Here is a 22802-nt window from a genome sequence, read left to right on the forward strand (position 1 = left end):
ACTTAAGAACATGCAACGATGTCCGGGTGTCTGTGAAGGTCGGGACCTCCGAGCATGGACGCACAAAAAGAGACAGGAATGCTGCCTTCCAAACATCCATGGCCACTGCCTTGAGCGCCCGGCCAGGCATCCAAGGTCGTGGCTTTCGTTCATGGACATTCCCACTTCTTTCCGGGCGTCCAGGATCGGAGAGGAGACCCCACTGCCTTACAACGCTTTTACTATTCATAAATCAGCTATACGTTCTTGTTTAAGATTTTACTACAATCAGCAGCCACAGGGATGCCTAATTGTAGACGCTGGAGGAAGGTGTCCGTCTAGGCGTCCATATAGGCGTCCTGAGGGCCCCCCCCCCCAATCCTCAGGACGCCTAGCAGGATGTCTAGCAGACACCGGAAGGCGTCCGTAGAGGCGTCCATGTCTCCGCTGGACCCCCAGAGCCTTAGAGACGCCCAGAGATGGATGGTACCGTTGAACACATACCTCCTCCGATCTTGTGGCTGGGTTCTCCTTGCTGCTGGGCTCCCCTGTTGGCCTCTCCAATCTGCCTTGTAGAATTCGCTTGCCAAGCATTTCTTATTCTGCTTCTCAACCAAATGAAAAAGATCGCCAGAGCCAATATATGCATGTTGTCCATGACGCTGTCCGGTCCGAAGCTGACTGAACACCACACTAACGCCAGGGTCAGGGTAGGTGGTAAATATAGAGGTTAAAGACGCGGTAAATAAGCTGGTTAAAAAAGCGATAATTTGGGCGCCCATTACTGTATCAAGGGGAATAGCTAATCCGATCATTAACATATCATATACATGCGGCGTGCAGAAATGGATATGCGTCTTTTTCGGAAAGCGCTAAGGACACGTAAAAGCCGATAGTGAATCGGGTGTCCGTCTTACGCGTTCAAAACATGCGTCCAAAACGGGTTAAAAACTATGCTTTACTGTATCGGCCTGAATATGAGGCAAAACTCCTCCATTTTAAACCATATGAACCTTCTATTAGAAACCTTCCCAGAAGTCAGAGGAATGCAAGACACATACTCTGACAGATTCAGGGAACCTAATACTATCCTTTCAACATACAGACTGTGAAGGCTAGGGACCTGATTTAGGATGACGCTTTGTTCCTAGGTTCTGCGTAATAAAATTTAGGGAATTCCCCAATCAAATTTGTTCCCTGATAGAAAACCCCGCCCCCGTTACCAACGGGATTCACTATGCCTTGCAGCATTAGTGAATCCAGGCCTTAGTATCGCCACAATATTAAGTCAGAGGATGTACAGAAAAGCAGTATTTTCTGCTTTTCTGTACAACTTTTCCAGGGCTCTCAGAAATTAACGCCTGCTCTGGGCAGACATTAATTTCAGAGACAAAAATGTGCATAATGGAAACACCTTTTTTTTTTGCATTTGGGGTGACTAATAGCCTCATCAACATGCATTTGCACGTGTTGACTGCTATTAGTTTTGTAGCGCGTTGAATGCACATTGTGGAGGCGCTAATCCCCTTTTAGCATAAGGGACTGTGGATGCACCTACACAACCTGCATCCAACTGCGGGTTAAACAGTGCGCTTGAGTGCACTATATTGCATCGGCCCCTGTTGGCCAATGAAATTCCTTAGAACATTCCAGATTACCCTTATTTCAAAGAAATGTATGCAATAATTCTCCTGAACAGAACAGAACTCCTGAGCAGTCTGGTTGGGTCCAACGGGGGTCCGGGAGCGGAGGTGCGGAGCAGCACGTGACGTCGGCGTCACGTGCTCCTCCGCGCCTCCGCTCCCGGACCCCCGCTGGACCAAACCGGAACTTTTGGCCAGCTTGGGGGGGTCAGGAGGCCCCCCCAAGCTGGCCAAAAGTTCCGGTTCGGTCCAGCGGGGATCCCGGAGCGAGCTCCTGCCACATGACCTACCTGTCATGTGGTAGAAGCACAAGATGGCGCTGTGACCATGTGACAGGGGCTGACCAATGGCCCGGGCAGCCCCTGTGACACAGGCTATCGGCGCCATGAGGAAATCGCAAAGGAGTGCAGGGATGGCTTCCTGACTCCCCGCTGGACCACCAGGGAGTTTTGGTAAGTCTTGGGGGGGTCAGGAGGGTGGGGGGTTTAAATGTTTATTTAGGTTCAACATATTCAACATAGCTATGTTGAATAAGTTGGAAGTCGCGATGCGTTGCGCATCAAACCTTTTTTTTCTCTTTTAAAAATATAAGTTGCGTTTTACATATGCGTTCAAAATGAATGCACACCCCTAGTGGAGCCCATCTTCATGAACTTCCCAGTCCAGGTTAGACACGTCCATTATTAGAGTAATTAGAATAGGTGGAGCTAGGAAGGATCCTCTAATGGCCAGATTTGTTTGCTTCAGTCACCAGAAAAGTAAGTCTCTGAGCTACTGAATAATTTGGACACTGTCTTGTAGATCTTGAGTGGCTTGGAGACACTGAGAAATCATAGATTCAGTTGGCTTATCTCATATTGAGACGTACCAAAGAAATGACTAAGAATGAGCATTCGGGAGAAACCAAATAGGAATGAGAGAAAATTTCCTATTTTGTTTTGGGTCATTTTCAAAACAAAACAATTTAAATTCTAATGACATTTCTCTGGAATCGCATTTCATTTTGAAAATCTAAAAAAGAAAATTCATCCCTAGGCCTAGGCTCAAGGCCGGGGCCTCACCTAGTAAATAGGGCAAGACCCAAAGCAGAGGCCATGGCCTATGCCTGAGTGTGACTCTGGGGTCTCAGCCTAGGCCCGGGCCTGATGCCAGGACTTTGTACCAAGAACTGAAAAATGCCCAGGCCTGAAAGATTTTGCCAGGATCAGGAAATTTCTGGCCCCCACTTACCTTCTCCATCGGGTATCCAATGTTGCAAGCAGGCCCAGGCCAGATGCTGGGGCCCAGCCCAGAGGTTGGATTCTGATGCCTGGGTCTCGAGCCAAGCTCAGGACTGATGCTAGGGCCCTGCCCAGTGGCGGGTTCTGACCAGGGCTTCGGCCCAAATTCCAGAATATAAACAATAACCATCAGACCAAGCTCATTGTGCTCAGTGACTCGATCAGAGGCATTAATCTGGGAACTCTTTTTGAGGGGAACACTATAGTTAAAAGCTTTCCGGGATCTTTGGCCAGTAAAAACGCTATTCAAATAGTCAATGCAATCAAAGATGAAAGCAATAGGGATGTGAATCGGGCTTCGGATGATTGAAAATATCGGATGATATTTTCAAAATCGTCAGAAATCGGGGGCTCCCCCAAAACGATAGGAAAACCCCACGATATTGATTGTGGGGGTTCTGTTATTGTTTTGGGGGAGGGCGGGAAAAACGGCACACAAAAATAACCCCTAAACCCACCCCGACCCTTTAAAACTAGTGAACCGGAGTGATATGTATTGTATACAGGAACTCCCGGTATATAAAAACCATAAATAAATAAATAAATAAATAAATAAATAAATAAAAACTAATACCTTAGCTTCCCCCACCCTCCCGACCTCCCAAAATTTTTTTACAGGTAACTGGTGGTCCAGTGGGGGTCCCTGGAGCAATCTCCCGCTCCCGGGCCATCGGCTGCCACTAATCAAAATGGCGCCGATAGCCTTTGCCCTTACTATGTCACAGGGTCTACCGGTGCCATTGGTTAGCCCCTGTCGCATGGTACGAGCACAAGATGGCGCGGGCCATCCAGTGCTCCTATCATGTGACAGGGTCTGGCCAATAGCACGGATACCCTGTCACATGGTAAGGGCAAAGGGCCATCGGTGCCATTTTGATTAGTGGCAGCCGACGGCCCGGGAGTGGGAGATCGCTCCAGGGACCCCCACTGGACCACCAGGTACCTGTAAAAAGTTTTTTGGGGGTCAGGAGGGTGGGGGAAGCTAAGGTATTAGTTTTAAAGGGTCAGGGTGGGTTTTTTGTTTATCGGCTCGGGCACAGCCGATAAACAAAATTGCGATCGGGCCCGATGGAAAAAACAACACATGTGAATCGGAACCGGAATCCGAACCGATTCCGGTTCCGATTCACATCTCTAGAAAGCAAGGACTCTGAGGCTGATATTATCATCCATCTGGGAACCAATGGCCTTGCTAGAAACAGCATCCAAGTGGTACAGAGAGGCTTCCATCTCTGGCAAAACAGATTAGTCACATGGCAAAGACTATTGCCTTTTCAGAAGTCTTACCTGTTAATGGAAAGGGGAAAGAGAGACTAAGTCATATACATAAATTCAATACATGGCTCAAACGTGGTGCAAGGAATAAAGCTTTGGATATATTGGAACTGGAGCAATTTATGGAACAGAAAAGGGCTCTATGTCAAAGATGGCTTACATCTCTTGCGAAATAACATATGATATTATCTCTTTGTCATATTTAATTGTGGTTTATAGGATTATATTCTATTCCCTCTCTGTTTCGCTTTTGTTGGTTGAGTAATTATTAAAAGGCCGATACAGTAAGGAGCAGTAAGAAGAACTGCGTTAGTGCCGGGCGCACCCGCATTTGCTGCACGCACAGTTTGGCTCACCTACCGCTCGATACTGTATTTAAATAGCTTGCAAATGCAAGCCACGTCCAAGAAGCGTCCGTGAAGCATTAGGCCCGCGCAACCCATTTTATTGTATAGGCGCTTTATACAGCGCCTATACAGTATCCTGGGTGCGCTGGTACCTGTCATTTGAAATGACATTTCAAATGACAGGCACCAGGAAGTGGATCCCAACTTTAAGAAAACCTAAAAACCTAAAATCTCCTCGTCCCGAAGCAACTCGACATGTAAAATATGTAAAACCTAAAAACCTAAAATCCCCTCCTCCCGAAGCGACTCGACATGTAAAATATGTAAAACCTAAAAACCTAAAGCCCCCTCCTCCCGAAGCGACTCGACATGTAAAATATGTGAATAAGTGTAACCAACTTACTTTTAGTTTCTTTTTCAGCCCTTTCAGCTTTTTCTGCCGTCCTCCGGAGGGTGCAGCTGGCGGGGGCAGCCAGCGGCGAAAGCGGCTTCCAGCGGCCCCCACCGGCGAAGACGGACGAATGCAAGCCCGTAGTGCACGAGCACTCAAGCCAATGAAAGCACATGGACGGGCGTGCGTGACGTACACCGTGACGTCACGCACGCGTGTTCATGTGCTTTCATTGGCTTGAGCGCCCGTCAATTTGGGCGCTCAAGCCAATGGCTAGAGCCAGCGAAGCGCATGACGTCACAGCGTACGCTTCATTCAAGCGAAGCATGCGCCGTGACGTCATGCGCTTCGCTGGCTAGAGCGCCCAAATTGACGGGCGCTCAAGCCAATGAAAGCACATGAACGCATGAACGCCTGTCGGCCGACGGTTAGCCCCTGTGACATTGTGAGGGCAAAGGTAACGCCGGCGCCATTTTGAATACTGGCAATAAGGCCGGAGTGCAGGAGGTTGCTCCTGGACCCCCGCTGGACTTTTGGCAAGTCTTGTGGGGGTCAGGAGGTCCCCCCCAAGCTGGGCAAAAGTCCCTGGGGGTCCAGCGGGGGTCCGGGAGCGATCTCCTGCACATGGGCCGTATTGCCAATATTCAAAATGGCGCTGATGCTACCTTTGCCCTGTCACATGGTAAGGGCAAAGGGCCATCGGCGCCATTTTTTTTAGCGCAGCTGATAGCGTGGGAATGGGAGATCGCTCCCCGTGGCCCCCCTGGACCACCAGGTATGTGTAAAAAGTTTTTGGAGGGGGTCGGGAGAGTGGGAGAGGCTAAGGGGTTAATTTTAAAGGGTCGGGGTGGGGTTTTTTTTATCGGCGCGGGCCTAACTAAAAAAAATTAGTGATGTGAATTGGAATCGGAACCGATTCCAATTCATATCTCGTAAGGATCAGATTTCCTCCCCAGCCGAACCCGATCGTTAAAACGATCGGGCACACGATTTACCTCCCTAGACAGCATCAGTTATATTTATTTATTTATTTATTTGTGGTTTTTATATACCGGACTTCGTAGGATAACATCAGTTCGGTTTACATTATAACTTCAAAATCAGCAAAACAGAGGCTTTACATAGAACTTATAGGAAAACAGTGAATAAAACAAAATTAAATAAACTATATAATGAACGAGGCTTAAATTGAGAGACTTAAATAGAGGTGGTTGGATAACTGAGATGGTATTGAGAGAAATGGTTGGGGGATGGAGTGGGGGGAAAGAAAGAAAGGGTTAGAGGGAGGATGAAGATGGACAGAATGTATAGAGGGGATAGGGGTTGTATATTGCATAAAGGGAGGGGAATGAAGAGTTGAAAGGGTTGCATGGGGGAGGGAAAGGAGGAGTTGCAAAGATTGCAAGGAACTATTTACAATAGATGCATTGGGGAGGAAGTAGCATATATGATTATAAAACTATATACAAGGTGTACATTATTGAAGATATGTAAGTCAAGGCATGAAGTTGAAAATCCAAGATGGTAGCAACTAAGAGAGGGAGTTAAGGCTTGTACAGTTAGGTCTACCAGCCTTTGAGCCAGGCCATATCATTCTCTCTCCATGCTGGAGAGGCCTGCTAATGTGGCTTGCCCAAATAAGTTAATTGCCATAAAGCTCAGTGTGTGACCATGCACTACACACTTTCTACTGGTTGACTTTAAGCAAGTGGGTTTTCAGATCCTCCCATTTGGAACTGGTGAACTGTCACTTGTTAACCCAAAGCATTTTGTGTGCACAGTGCAGGGATTCCCAAGTCAGGTGTGCCCTGTTAGTGATCAGTCAGCCAGGATGTCAGCCACAGTCAGCCATCACACGGCCTCTATAAAAGCTGAGGGCTGTGCATTTAGGCCCTATCTGTTAGGTCAGACAAATGGGTATCTCTGGAGGAACTACAGCAGAACAGCCAGGGACATACCACGAGGTTGGCGTTTTTTAGCTATGACATTTGCAGCAGTTGTGATGAACTGCTTCAGTATTTACTAGGGATGCGAATCATTTTTTGATGATTTAAAATATCGTCCAATATTTTTTAAATCGTCAAAAATTGTTAAAGAGTGCGAAACAATAGAAATTCCCATGATTTATCGTGAAAAATCGTTAATCGGGTTTGTGTCCACTAACAGGAGTTATTTGGGGGGGAGGGGGGGAACCGGCATACCAAAACAACCCCTAATCCCACCCCGACCCTTTAAAACTAATCCCTTACCTTCCCCTACCCTCCCAAACCTGCCCCCAAATGTTTTAAAATCACCTGGTGGTTCAGTGGAAGCCCCGGGACCGATCGCCCACTCTCGGGCCGTCGGCTGCCACAAATAAAAATGGTGCTGATGGCCCGATAAAAAAAATCCCATCCTGACCCTTTAAAACTGACCCCTTAGCCTCCCCCACCCTCCCAATCTCCCCAAAACGTTTTAAAATTACCTGGTGGTCCAGTGGAGGTGCCGGGAGCGATCTCCCGCTCTCGGGCCGTTGGCTGCCACTAATAAAAATGGCGCCGAGAGCACGTGATGTGGTGGGCTTAATAGCTGCGTGCTGACTGAGCTCCGGCCATCCACCCAGCCATTTCGCTTCCAAATTGCGCATTGCGCTGACTCTAACTTCCCATCTTGCAGACATCTTTCGACCAAACTACAGCGCTGCACACATTAAAGCTTCAGTGACTTTATGGCCACGAGAGCTGTGAGAAAGGATAAGGAGAAGTTGCGAGCCCTGGAATCCAAGATGGCGGCCGAGCCCACTTCGGGGGAGGACAAAGTGGAGGAATCCCTAGAAGACAAAATTTCTAATGCGGTCGTCTTGGCTCTCGATAGTCGCCTGCATCAGCTCTCGGAACAAATCGCGGAGGTACGTACCTCCTTCGCTGAAATCGACTCCCGCGTAGAAAGAGTTGAAGGGCGGGTATCGCTTGCGGAGGATGACATAGGGGCCCTGGAACGCCGCGTGGAAGAGCTAGAAAAGACGGCTAAAGATAGAGATGAAAAGCTTGACGACTTGGAGAATCGGTCACGCCGAAATAATCTTAGATTTGTGGGCTTCCCCGAGGCTTTGCTTGACGCGGATATCTCCAGATCGCTTGAGGCATGGTTGCTCAGCGTGGTACCATCGTTGGCGTCTCCCTCGGGAGGCCTGCTTGAGAGGGCACACAGAATTGGACGCAGAGCAGAAGGGACACAGGGAAGTCGGCCGCGGGTAATCATAGCCAGGTTCTTGCATTTTGCCCATAAATCCCTGGTCCTCCAGCATTTTATTTATTTATTTATTTATTTCTTTTGTATACCGACATTCGATCGAGATATCACATCGGTTTCCAGATAACAGGTTGAATAGAGCCGGAACTGCCCTATTTTACATTGTAACAAGATAACAGTTGATTAAACAATTAATATAAGGAACATTGTAACATATGAATAAAATTAAAATTAAATATTAAATGTGGGTATATAGAAATGGCATATAGCCTATATACAATATGTACAATATGACTTGGTTACGTGTAGGGTGGGGGACAGGGAAAAAGGGAGGATAGAGAGGGGGAGGAGGGGTTATGCGTTCGTGCAGAGTAGAAGTTATGCGGAAAGGCTTTCAAGAGCGTTTATTTTAGGATGTTGGGGTTCAGGAGGGAATGCTTTCAAGAACAGCCATGTTTTGAGCTGTTTTTTAAAGACTTGCGGTGAGGGTTTGTTTCTGAGCTGTGGGGGGAGGGAGTTCCAGAGGGTAGGGCCAGCTATTGTAATGGCTCGTTTGCGTGTTGTATTGAGGTGAGCATTTTTAAGAGTAGGGATGGAGAGGAGACCTGAGTTGGAGGATCTGAGATTTCTTTGTGTGATATATGGTTGGATGGTGTTGTTTAGCCAGACCATTCTGTTGTTGTTTATTTTTTTGTGAAGAAGGGTGAGGGTTTTATACTGGATTCTTTGTGTGATGGGCAGCCAGTGGAGGTCTTTGAGAGTGGGTGTGATGTGGGAGGATTTTCTGTGATTGGTGATAATTCTGGCGGCGGCGTTTTGTAGTACTTGGAGGGGCTTGATGTGGATTTCAGGAAGTCCAAGGAGGAGGGAGTTGCAGTAGTCGAGTTTTGAGAAAATAATTGATTGCAGTACTGTTCGGAAATCATGCGGTTGGAGGAGAGGTTTGAGTTTTTTAAGTGTTTGAAGTTTGAAAAATCCATCTTTGATTATACTGGAGATGTGTCGTTTAAAGTTGAGTTGGCTGTCGATGGTTACTCCTAGGTTTTTTGTGGATGGTGTGAGTGAGATTCTTGATAAGTTTGGCATCCCAGTGTTGTTTGCGCTTCCTGGGTTGTTTGAGGGGGTGCTCTCGAGGGGGGAAGAGGGACGGTCGTCCTGGATGTGAATGATTTCTGTTTTGGCTTGGTTGAGGCAGAGTGATAGTTGTGATAGCAGTTGAGATAGATTTGAACTGAGTTTGTTCCATCTTTCCATGGTGAGTTCAATGGATTTGGTGATGGGGAGTAGAATTTGAATGTCATCTGCATAAACGAAGTAGGTGAGGTTGGCAACAGAGAGGTATTTGCATAGTGGGAGAAGGTAGATGTTGAAGAGGGTCGTGGATAGTGAAGAACCTTGAGGGACGCCATGGGTGAGGGGCACTTGGGAGGATTCAGAAGAGTTTGTCTTGACAATGAATGATCTGTTAGAGAGGTATGATTTGAACCAGTTGAGTGTAGTGTCTTGCAGACCGATCTCTTTAAGTCTGGTGAGGAGAGTTCTGTGGTTGATGGTGTCAAATGCGGCTGATATATCGAGGAGGATCAGTAGGAATGTCTTGCCACTGTCTCGGCCTCTGAGGATGGTGTCGGTGAGGGAGAGGAGGAGAGTTTCTGTGCTGTAGAATTTTCTGAAGCCGTGCTGTGTTGGATGGAGAAAATTGTGGGCGTCGAGGTGGTCTGTGAGTTGATTGTTGACAGTTTTCTCGATGATTTTTGCTAGGAATGGGAGGTTGGAGACTGGTCTGTAGTTTGCAGGATCAGATTTGTCGAGTTGCGGTTTTTTGATGATTGGTTTGATGATGGCGTTTTTGAGTTTGTCTGGGAAGATTCCTTGCTCGAGGGATAGGTTGATGATTTGGGTTATAGGTTTGGCAATAATCTCTTTGATGAGTTTTAGGGTTTTGATGGGGATGGAGTCTACGGGGTGGGATGCTGGTTTGGTTTTTTTTATGAAGGGTTCAATTTCTGTAGATGCAACAGGAGTGAATTGGGTCCAAATGTGGATGGGTGGAGGGATGTTTGTTGAGTCGTTGTGGGATTGGGGAATCTTGGCAATGATGTTGTCGACTTTGTCCTTGAAGAATTGAGCTAGTTTGTCACTGGAGATGTTGTTGGAGTTTGGCGTTGTGTCATTCTGGATTGGGTTGGTGAGTTCTTTGACGTATGAGAAGAGGGTCCTCGGGTTGAATTGGTATTCATGAATTCTGGATGTGTAGAAATTGCGCTTTGCTATGTTGAGGTCAGCTGTATATTTGTGTAGAAGTGTTCTATATTTGTCTTTCAGGTTTGGTGTAGGTGTTCGTCTCCATTGTTTTTCGGTTTGTCTCAGCGTTCGTTTGGATGTTTTCAGTTCGGGGGTGTACCAAGGAGCATTTTGTTTAGTAAATGATCTGATTTCCTTTTTTATTGTGGGGCATAATGTGTTGGCTATGTCAGCGTTGATGGAGATCCAGGAGTTTGTAGCTGAGTTGGCATCATGTAGGTTGATTGTTTTTAGTGCTTCCGGGAGTAGCTCTGCTAGGTCTTCACTGGAGCAAGGTTTGGTGTATTCAATGAAGCAGGAGTCTGTTTTTGCTGTGTTCGATTGATGTTGAAGCTTGGCTTGAATGAGGTAGTGGTCGGACCATGGAGTTGGAGTTGTAGTGGGTGATTCAGTTGCAGATATTTTATTGTTAATGAAAATTAAATCAAGGGTGTGCCCAGATTTCTGAGTGGGGGTGTTAATGATTTGGGAGAATCCGAGAGCTGTCATGGAAGATAGGAGGAGTTTGCAGGTGGGAGTTGTTGGTTGGGTGTCAATGTGGAGATTGAAGTCTCCTAGTATGATGGCTGGTTCTTGTAGGTTGATGTGTGTTGTGATGGCTTCGATCAGGGGGGAGAGGTTGTGTTGTAGGCAGCCGGGAGGAGCGTAGAGGAGGAGTATTTGTAGATGTTTCGATTTAAATAGGTTAGTCTCGAAAGGAGGGGGTAGGTTTAGGGGGAAAGAGGAGAATTTAAGTTTTTTGTGGGCTAGGAATAGTAGTCCACCTCCCTTTCTTTTGCTCCTAGGTATGGAGAATATGTTGTATGTGTTTCTGGGCAGTTGATTGAGTAGGACTGTGTCAGTGTGTTTGAGCCATGATTCAGTTATGCAGAATATGTCTGGTTGGTAGTCTGAGAGCAGGTCATGAATGATTGGGATTTTTTTGGTGATAGACTGTGCATTGATGAGTAGTAGAGTGATGAGTGTGAGGGAATTAAAGTATATTTTAGGGTTAGTTTAGATTTTGGTGAGACGTCTGGTGGAGGGAGTGAATTTGGGAGGGTGGTACTGGTTGTAGTGGTGGGGAAGTTTGGGAATGCATTGTATTAGATCCATAGCGTGTGTTTTTGTTGTGTGAGAGAGCCTGCTTGGTTGCTGCGTGACTGTATAATGATGTGGGGAGAGTTTTGTTAGTATAGAGGTGCATATAAGATTTCAAGAGATTGGGTGAAGGGTGGATGGAGGAGGGTGGGTCGGAAGTTTAGGGTGGTGGGGGGGTTTCAGGGGAGGTCTAAGAGGATTGAGTCACTTAACGAGGTTGTAGAACATAAAGGGAGTGCACGAAGGAGCGCACAAAGGAGCAGGCTCCTTTGTCGTGCTCCTTCGGCGCGCGACGCTAGGCGCACGGTGCTTGGGTGTCTCTCAATTTAAATTTAATGTCTAATCAGGGCTGTCCCCTGATTGGCTGTGCGTGCTCAGCGTTCCCCTCGGAGGCGGAGGAAGGGCCGGAGGATGTCGTCGGCGTCTGCGGCTCAGGGAAGACGGCAGGGGCTGCCTCGTGGTCGGGGTCGGAGGCGGCCGTGGGTAGGTGAAATAAGTTGGGCCTTACCCCGGCGGGTCTCCGGCGCCGATCGCGCAGGCCCAGCACCGATTTTCCCCCTCTGCTCGGCAGTGCTGCGTCCGGATGAAGAGGGCTCGGTCGGCGGGACTTTCAGATTTAAAGGCCAATCAGGGCGGTCCCCTGATTGGCTGTGCGTGCTCAGCGTTCCCCTCGGAGGCGGAGGAAGGGCCGGAGGATGTCGTCGGCGTCTGCGGCTCAGGGAAGACGGCAGGGGCTGCCTCGTGGTCGGGGTCGGAGGCGGCCGTGGGTAGGTGAAATAAGTTGGGCCTTACCCCGGCGGGTCTCCGGCGCCGATCGCGCAGGCCCAGCACCGATTTTCCCCCTCTGCTCGGCAGTGCTGTGTCCGGATGAAGAGGGCTCGGTCGGCGGGACTTTCAGATTTAAAGGCCAATCAGGGCGGTCCCCTGATTGGCTGTGCGTGCTCAGCGTTCCCCTCGGAGGCGGAGGAAGGGCCAGAGGATGTTGTTGGCATCTGCGGCTCAGGGAAGACGGCAGGGGCTGCCTCGTGGTCGGGGTCGGAGGCGGCCGTGGGTAGGTGAAATAAGTTGGGCCTTACCCCGGCGGGTCTCCGGCGCCGATCGCGCAGGCCCAGCACCGATTTTCCCCCTCTGCTCGGCAGTGCTGCGTCCGGATTTTAGAAAAGCCAGGGAGTTATCCTATGAAAATCATCGGATCCTGATTTTTCAGGATTTTTCTCCCAGGGTAACTCTCCTGCGGAAGGAGTTCTCGGGGGTCTGCACTGATCTTTACAAGAAGAATATTCGGTTTGCATTATTGTTCCCGGCCCGACTAAGAATTTCTCACCAAGGCTCTACCAAAATCTTTACATCGGCGAGCGAGGCCCAGAGTTATGCTCGCACTCTGCAAGGTCCAGATGCGGCAACATTGTCATGAAAAGTTGGCTTCCCCACAAGATGTTCTTTTAAATTTTGAAGGACTTCCACTTCTCTGAGGGCATCGCTTTTCTTCATTGATGTCTGTTTGGATGGTGGGTCGTGCCTGCCATTCCTAACCAGTTGGTCTATATTGGCTCTCACACGGTACCCAAATATAATTACTTATTTTATGGATTTCATTGAACTGCGCTGAATTTTTTCTCTTTTTTTTTTTTGGACCTTCTGAACCAGACCTGTTTGCAGTTTCGTGGGGTGTGAGATGGGAATTTCCTTTTTTGTTTCTTGTTATTCTATTTTTTCATGGTTTGTCAGCATTATAGTATTGGATGGGTGGATGGCTGAGCACATTATGTCACCTCGTGCTCTTGTTCCCTTTGCGAACCCCACTTACGGTTCAGGGGCTATAGAAGGGTTATGCCTCTGTTCTGTGTATGTGTGTGGGATACTTATGGATGTAGAATGGGGAGAGGGGGGAATAGGGAAAGAGGGGAACAATTTTGTATAACTAAATTCCGTGTGATTATGATACAGCAATACCTTATTTTCTTTTTTGATGGTGAAAATGGGTACTGGGGAGCGCCTATAGCCTTTGATAATAGTAGACGTACGTTACACCAAAGAAATCTTTTTCAGGCTAACACATTAGGGAGTCGTGGTGTAGCCTTACCCCTTACACTTGCTTTTATTTAAAATGGCGCAACAGATTATAACCTGGAATGTGGCTGGTTTGGGTACGCCGATCAAGCGTGAAAAAGTTCTCACTAGGCTTAATAGGTTACATACTACGATAGCCTTTTTGCAGGAGACACACCTCCTTCCGGCGGAGATAATAAAATTGAAAAAAAAATGGGTAGGTCAACTTTACTATGCTACGGGGACATCTAAGAGCCGGGGGGTGGCAATCCTTTTACATAAAAACACGTCATTTACATGTCTAGAGCAGGTAGCAGACCCGGAAGGACGATTTATCATTGTAAGGGGTCTCCTTATGGGTTCACCTATTATTTTAGCTTTGGTCTATGCCCCAAATGTTTATGAACATGGTTTTTTTTAAAAATTACTGACCTCTCTTACCACTATCGGGGACCACCCGGTTATTATAGGGGTGACTTTAATTTTGTCATTGATTATTCTTTAGATAGACATCCACCAAGGCAGGGACATCAAGTGAGTGATCGTAAGGGGCCGAATCTCCTGTGTAAAAATCTTCATTTAGTGGATCTTTGGAGAGTGTTGCACCCGGAGGAACGAGAGTTCACTAATATTGCTTGGGCGCACCCGGTGTGCTCCCGAATTGACTATCTTTTAGTATCTGAAACTTTGTTTTCCAGATTTTCTGCTGCAACTATAGAAACACTTGCTATTTCGGACCACAGCCCGGTAGTGGGTACTTTGGGGCAACAGAATGCGTCTTTTTCCAGTCAATGGAGATTGCCCGCCCAGTTGGCAAGCGATCCAGAATTTCCCAAATTTTTACAGCAAAAGTGGGCGGATTTTCTGGGATTTAATAACCAGCACCTGGAGAATCCGTCTCTTTTCTGGGAGACTGCGAAGACGGTTCTTCGCGGAGAAATAATTAGTTATTCTAGCTTTAAAAAGAGACAGTTAGATAATGAGATTTTATCCCTGGAAAAACAGATTCGTAGCCTGAAACGGCAAGTCATTGCCTCTGGCACTGATACACTACTCTCATCACTTAAGTCTCTTCAGACGGCGTTAAATGACTTCTTACATGTTAGAGCGGCCAAAGCCCTTCGTTTCCGCCAATTTAATTTTTTCCATTATGGTAATAAAGCAGGGCGACTTTTGGCTCGCCTAATAAAAGCCCAAGAATCCTCAAAAATAGTAACCAATATGAGGAATGCACAGGGTCAAATTGAAACGTCTACACCGGAAATTGCTAGAATTTTCTCTCAGTATTATCATTAGGGATGTGAATCATTTTTTGACGATTTAAAATATCGTCCAATATATTTTAAATCGTCAAAAAATCGTTAGGGCCACGATACAATACCAATTCCCCTGATTTATCGTTAAAAAATCGTAAATCGGGGGAAGGGGGAGGGCAGGAAAACCGGCACACTAAAACCCCCTAAAACCCACCCCCGACCCTTTAAATTAAATCCCCCACCCTCCTGAACCCCCCCCCCAATGCTTTAAATTACCTGGGGATCCGGCGGTGGTCCAGAACGGCGGCGGTCCGGAACGGCCCCCTCAATAGAATCGTGTTGTCTTCAGCCGGCGCCATTTTTCAAAATGGCCGCCGCAAAATGGCGGCGGCCATAGACAAAAACGATTCGACGGAGGAGGTCGTTCCGGACCCCCGCTGGACTTTTGGCAAGTCTTGTGGGGGTCAGGAGGCCCCCCCAAGCTGGCCAAAAATTTCCTGGGAGTCCAGCGGGGTTCCGGGAGCGATTTCTCGCCGCGAATCATTTTCGCTGAACGACCTCCTGCAGTCGATCTCCTGCCGGCGCCATTTTCCGTACGAAAACGATTCGCGGCGAGAAATCGCTCCCGGAACCCCGCTGGACTCCCAGGAAACTTTTGGCCAGCTTGGGGGGGCCTCCTGACCCCCACAAGACTTGCCAAAAGTCCAGCGGGGGTCCGGAACGACCTCCTCCATCGAATCATTTTTGTCTATGGCCGCCGCCATTTTGCGGCGGCCATTTTGAAAAATGGCGCCGGCTGAAGACAACACGATTCTATTGAGGGGGCCGTTCCGGACCGCCGCCGTTCTGGACCACCGCCGGATCCCAGGTAATTTAAAGCATTGGGGGGGGGGTTCGGGAGGGTGGGGGATTTAATTTAAAGGATCGGGGTGGGTTTTAGGGGGGTTTAGTGTGCCGGCTCACGATTTTAACGATTTTTCACGATAGTTTACACACCCAAACGGCAACAATACGATTCCCTCCCCCTCCCAGCCAAAATCGATCGTTAAGACGATCGAGGACACGATTCACATCTCTAATTATCATACCCTGTACTCGGCAGAACCGGTGGAGGAAGCCGAAATAGACCATTTTCTTCATTCCCTGCCACTCCCCCAGTTAACAAAGGAGCAATTGGCTTGTCTCCAAAAACCTATTGAATCGGGGGAAGTGCTCGATGCTATAAAAACCCTTCCAGATCGTAAAGCACCGGGGCCAGACGGTCTTACTTCCTTATTTTATAAGTCTCTTTCTTCTGAGTTGGCCCCGGTACTTCAACAGTTGTTTGATAAGATGGCCGATGAACAGGAAATGCCTGCCAGTATGCGAGTAGCCACTATTGTTGTCCTCCCTAAAGATGGCAGAGACCCCATGGTGCCTTCCTCATATCGTCCTATTTCATTGCTCAATCTAGACATTAAAATTTATGCTAAGATTTTGGCGAACAGGCTAAAATCTATTATGCCATTGTTAATTTCCAAGGACCAGGTGGGTTTTGTTGCGGGCAGAAGGTCCACAGTGAACATACATAAAGTTTTAACAGCAATAGAGTCTTGTCATTTTTCTCAATTGCCAGATCCCTTACTGGTTACCTGCGACGCCGAAAAGGCCTTTGACAGGGTGGCCTGGCCTTTTCTGCGGAAAGTTCTCACCAAATTTGGTTTCACTGGGCGGATATTGGATTACATCACTGTATTATACTCTAATCCTACGGCGCGAATTTTAGTAAATGGCGCCTTATCCGAAGAATTCTATCTGGCCCGGGGTACTAGGCAGGGGTGCCCCTCTCGCCACTTTTGTTTATATTGACTGTGGAACCTTTAGTGTGCAAGCTGAACACTTCATCGGTAATAAAGGGGATTGTAGTGGGATCTCAGAAATATCTTACATTACTCTTCGCTGATGACATTTTATTGCTGCTGTCTCAGTCCCGAACCTCTCTTCCAGAGGCGCTACAGATATTCACTGTGTATCAGTCCCTATCTGGATTTAAATTGAATTTAGATAAGACCGAGGCCTTGGATATAAGGGGCTCCCTGAAAGATGCCTGGCCGAATTTCCCGGTTAAATGGGCTGCCACAACTATTAAATATTTGGGTATTATTATTCATTCTCATCCACAATGTTGGTATGCCCTAAACATCCCTCCTATAATTAAAAAGGCTATTGCAAAGATGGAAGGGTGGCATTCTCTCCCGCTTTCAATTACGGGGCGTATAGCGCTCATAAAAATGGTCATAGCTCCTCAACTCCTGTATAAATTTTTGATGTTACCAGTCATAGTAGCCTCAAAGGATATCCGCATTCTGCAGAAAGCAATGCGGCATTTCTTGTGGCAGGGAAAGAAAGCTCGTCTCCCTTTTCGGACTTTAACGGCTCCGAAGTGTCAGGGAGGCTATGGGGTGCCTGATCTCAAGCTTTATTCTTGGGCGGCTAATCTAAGATTTCTAGGGGATTGGATATTTGGTTCCACTGAATACACTGATCCTCAATTGATTCATGCTATCTGCACTCCCTGGGATCCTAGCTATATTTTGCATGTGCCCTCTAATATTTTTCAGACTATGTCAGTAAAATATCAACTGGTCCGTACTGTTAGACAGATTTGGAGCATAACCCGTAGATTGCTAAATCTATCAGTCACTATATCTTTACAATATCCTATGCGTACTTCTGCTTGCTCTTCACACATCCCATTACCTTCAACTCACTCGTTTCGGACCACACCACAATGGCCTCTTAAAGACCTTCTAGATCAATCCACAGGGGACATATATACCTTTGCTCAATGTCAGGAGAGACTGGGGTTTCAAGATGTTCATTTTTTACTGTATGCCCAACTAAGGGCTAAGGTACGGGATTTACTACGTGACACAAGGGGTGCTATTGATGGTCCTTGTTATGCAGACCTATTAACATGTTTTCAAGAAAAAAAGGGAAACTTGTCATGTTTGTATGCTTTTTACTGTGCTAAAAGTTCTTATGACATTTACGACACTTTATGCTTGAAATGGTCTAAAGATTGTGCTGAAGAACTGTCTGTGCCTATGCTTAAAAATTCTTATGCTGCCATTTACCAAGTGTCTGGCAATATATCATTGCGTGAGCTGCAACAAAGAGTATTTCATCGGATCGTTTATTCTCCGGCTCGTGCCCATCAAATGGGAATTGCAGCCTCCCCGGACTGCCCTAAGTGCTTGAATTCGCCTGCTTTCTTCATCCATTGTATGTGGGAGTGTCCTAGAATACAAACCTTTTGGGAGAGCATAAGAGTTTATCTTTCGCAGCTTCTTCACACTGACATTAAATGGTCTTGCTCCTTTTGCCTCCTGAATAATGATTGCGGGGACAGCAGTATAAATGTCGACAGTGTTCTTTTTTTATCTAAAGCATGTCTTATTGCTAAAAAATGCATCCTGCTGCGATGGTTGGATCAAGAACCACCTACGGAATCATTGTGGTATAGCCAGCTGACTGAACTTTACCAACTGGAATATGGGTCTAAATACAAATGCTTCTCCTATACGAAAAAATGCTTCTTCAGGGAGATTTGGGGCACTTATTATTCATCCTTACCTCTTCAGATCCAAGTGTTGGCTCCATTGGAGATAGAGAAGGCTTAAAGACGACAACGGCTGTCTCTGCTTTAGGAGCTTCACATATCGGATGTTACGAGCTTGACTACTCTGCAGATAATGGTGTTTTGCCGGACTCTTTCCAGGGTTGTAGGCGCTTCCCTGACAGTACATGTACTTATATTATCTTATATTAGAGTATAGCATTTCTTTTGCTAGTTGATGGATATCGGTGTCATTATCATTCTTACTCTCATACACTGTTGTCCAACAAGTTTCTCCACGGAATCTGCTGTATGACATAGGGTGGGGGGAGGAAGAGGAGGGAAGGGTTAGGGGTTGAAACTTATAAAATGAAGGATTGTACTCTACTGTTTTGTTTGGATGTTCATGCTCTATGTTTTTGTATTGGTACATCCTCGAATAAAGATATTATTCAAAAAAAAAAAAAATGGCGCCGATGGCCCTTTGCCCTTACCATGTGACAGGGTATCCGTGCCATTGGCTGGCCCCTGTCACATGGTAGGAGCACTGGATGGCCGGCGCCATCTGTCACATGGTAAGGGCAAAGGGCCATCGGCGCCATTTTTATTAGCGCAGCCGATGACCCAAGAGTGGGAGATCGCTCCCTGCGCCCCCACTGGACCACCAAGTAATTTTAAAACGTTTTTGGGGGGGGTCGGGAGGGTGGGGGAGGCTAAGGGGTCAGTTTTAAAGGGTCGGGGTGGGTTTTTTATTTATCAGATCGGGCGCAGCCGATAAACAAAAAACCAATCGGGCCAGACGATAAAAATTCTAAGATTTGAATCGGAACCGAACCGATTCCGGTTCCAATTCACATCTCTAGTATTTACAGAAGTGCTGGAATGGGCTCGCAATTCCTTGGTTGTGATTGATGAGGACGCATTTCTAAGGAACTCCAGATGTAGTTTTCCATTCAGGAAGATCTGACATAGCATAAGCAAGTGCTAGAGTATTCATATAGTGTCACAGTAAAAGGCGGCATGGACTTTGTGTTTGGAAAGAGCTTATTAGGGCTCATAGCTTCTGCTATCTTATAGCATGCTGTGGGTTGGCAGCAATATCATGCCGCCATTCTTTCTTTGCCACAGAAGATTCGGGATACGGTTGCAGGACCTGGCTTCTCACACCTGTCACTATTCCCAACACACCAGCAGAGACGAGGTACAATGAGTCTTTATGTTCTACCCACTGTGTCTTAGAATGCACCTTCAGAGTTCTCAAAAGTAGATTTATCTGTTTGGACCAAACAGGGGTGGGGAGTGTTAATGTATGTCCCATCCAGAGTTGCCGAGATAGTGCTGCTCTGCTGTGACTTCTATAATCTCGTGCTATGTCTTAATATCCCAATATACATACTTCCAGATATACCAGAAGATCCCCCAAGTACCCTGCAGAAGATGAGGACACCATACAGACTGGCAGTCAGCTTTGGCAAAGCGTCATACAATGCTACTTTGCCTGTTTGTCCTCAACTACTCCTTCCCTCTTCCATGGAAGAGAGCCCAGCAGAGTATTTCCAGCTGCTCTCCTTTCGATCTTTCTTTTCATCACAGGTCATCTATCTGGGTCAGTGTGTAACAGAAACAAGTTAGGCTTAGTTAGGCTACATCTAGATATTGGACAGTAGACTGGAATATATAAAGTAGACACAAAATAAAAATTACACCAAAGACATGTGGCTGCCCTAATGTATTCTGAGTGATTGTCAATCTAAAAAATCCATTTCTAGCAACAGTGTTCGTGTAGGACTGCCCATGCAGTGTATATAGCTTGCCCTTGCTTGCACCTTCTTTCTTGCCTGTGCTACGCCTTGGACCCTGTCCTAACCCTCACGTGTGGGCGAGATAGTGGTATAGGTATGATGGAACTCCAGCAGATCCTAGAACATGGAGGCCAACGACTCTAGAAATCTTAGAAATCACAAGTTTTTCAGCTACTTAAAAGCACAGCTTGAAGCTACAACGTGACAGTTAAAAGCATCTATCACAAACGCAACATGTTAAAGGAAGATTTCCTAGCTGAAATCCATGTGCATCTGAAGATATGCACATGTACATCGGATGCATAGTGTCCCATGGGTTAGGAAAGACAGAGGTGACAGCACTGACTCAGCTGTTTCTGAAGCAGTGCTGACATTGGAGTGGTCACCTAGCAGGCCTGTACTTACAGCCTTTAGGAAGGGGCAGGGCAAAGATCGTGCCAATCCCTAACTTCTCATAGGTCATTGTAAGCTGACATATCTCATAGGGGTTGCACATGAGCATATACAGCTTGGCCCTGCTATACCTAGCTAATTAAACTGTTAATACTAAGGATGTGCATTCATTCAGGAGGAATTAGGCTGAAATTGCCTAATTCACCCTGGTTTGGGGACTCCAAAACCCGAATGGATTTTTCCCGAAATTTCGGGAAAAATTCATTTTCGGGTTAGTGCACACTTAAGGGAGGTCTCAGCAGTGACATGAAAATAGTCTTACCTGATCCATGGGGTAACTGATGGCAAGGCCGGCTCATACCCTGGACCTAGGCCCAATGTTACGACCCAACCAGGAGGCCAGATTCCGGTACTTGGGTCTTGGCCTAAGCCGGATCCTGGACCCAGGACCGACTCAGCAACCCACCCCAGAAGCCGGGTACTGATGCCATGACCTTGGCTCAGACTCAGGCCCAATGCTGCAACCCAACCTGGACCCAGGCCCATTGCCTGCACAGCATTGCTATACATCAAAATGGCACCATCCGCTGGCATGAATGCACCTGAGTTAACTCAGATGCAACCCCAGTGGATGGCATCAGAAGAAAAGAGAATGTCATAGGATCAGCTGCAAGACCTGGGCTCTGGGCCTGGGCCTTGGCTGAGGCCCAAGCCCAAGCAGCAGGACCCATCCTCCAGGTCAGGCCCCGGCATTGGGCATGGGTCCAGACTGAAGCCCCAGCATCAGAACCCAGCCTCTGGGCTGGGTTGCAGCATCAGGCCTGGGTTCATGTTCTGGCACCCGAAACTCTCCCACCTAGTACCCAGAGTAGGCCTATTTATACTGGTATTTGGGGGGGTGTATGGTTAAAAGAGCTTCAGCTGCTTGGGAGGCTGTGGTTTTTTTTTTGGGTGGATATAGATGCTGCCCTCTGATTGTGGGGATGCCGGGATGGAGAGAAGGGGAGTGTCAATATTACCCTCATGCCATCTACTTTCTGATTTTACAGATTAATGGGTTTGGGGGTGGTCTATGTCAGCACATTGATGACATCTGGAGGGGGGGGGGGCAGGAGGCCTGCCTGCACCCCTATTAGAGGTTCTTTTTTCTACACAGTGGCCTACTTACCCACTCTTATGTAGAACCTATCCTGGTAAGTCAACATAGAGCCTGCCACACAAGGCCACATCAATTGAAGTTTAATCTGGCATATGTACATGCTGGCATGTTAGGCCGACAACTATACTGCCATATCTAGCTCCATACTTTATGGGTGTATAGAAGAAGTGGCACATTTCTGCAGCTGATTATAGGGGCCAGGTTTTGCTGCTAACTGGAGCCGCATCACTTGTCCATTAGCCAGACCAAGGATTATGCACCTCTGTATAATATCAGGCTGCTAGAACACCATGTGTGATACCTGAGGAGAAGTGAGGGAGGTGTGTAGCATCAAGATTCTCCACTGGCCAAGAGCATACAATGATGAGGCCTGCTGTTGCTTGGAACCAGGCTGATTTCAACAGACTGGTTTCCACCCCTGTACTACCCTGGGTTGTTGATTTCTATATACTTCTTTCCTAAGGAAAAGAGAGATGTACTGATCAACAACCCAGGGCAGTACAGGGGTGGAAGCCAGCATGTTGAAGTTGGCCTGATCCCAAGCAACAGCAAGCCTCATCAATGTTTATTTTTAGCCAGTGGGGAATTTCAATCATACACACTTCCCTCTCTCCTCCTCAGGTATCACACAGCACCTAATATGGTATTCTAGCAGCCTTGTAAGTAGATGACATCTTGGTTAAAATATCTGACCTAAAAAGGCTTTTGAATTGAGTGCCTTTTAAGTGGAGCAAAGGTACAAGTAAGGGGTCCTAAGTAATCTCGTGTGGGGTGCTTTATGTTACTTGACTTACCACTATGCAAAGGTTATATGTTGATTATGGACTCTCTGGGCCTAGACCTGTAGCTGTATGTTTCTGCTCCCTAGAGAAGAATGACACCTAGAACTTTATGTACTTTGCAAGTAGGCTAATAACATGTACTTTTAGAATAAGATGCACACTTTCATCAGTCAATGTGAGCATCTTTTGCCAAAATATGTGAACATCTGTAGCAGCCTTGACATTTAGAAGTG

The sequence above is a fragment of the Rhinatrema bivittatum genome, chromosome 2 (assembly GCF_901001135.1).
Source record: "Rhinatrema bivittatum chromosome 2, aRhiBiv1.1, whole genome shotgun sequence".
Classification (NCBI taxonomy): domain Eukaryota; kingdom Metazoa; phylum Chordata; class Amphibia; order Gymnophiona; family Rhinatrematidae; genus Rhinatrema; species Rhinatrema bivittatum.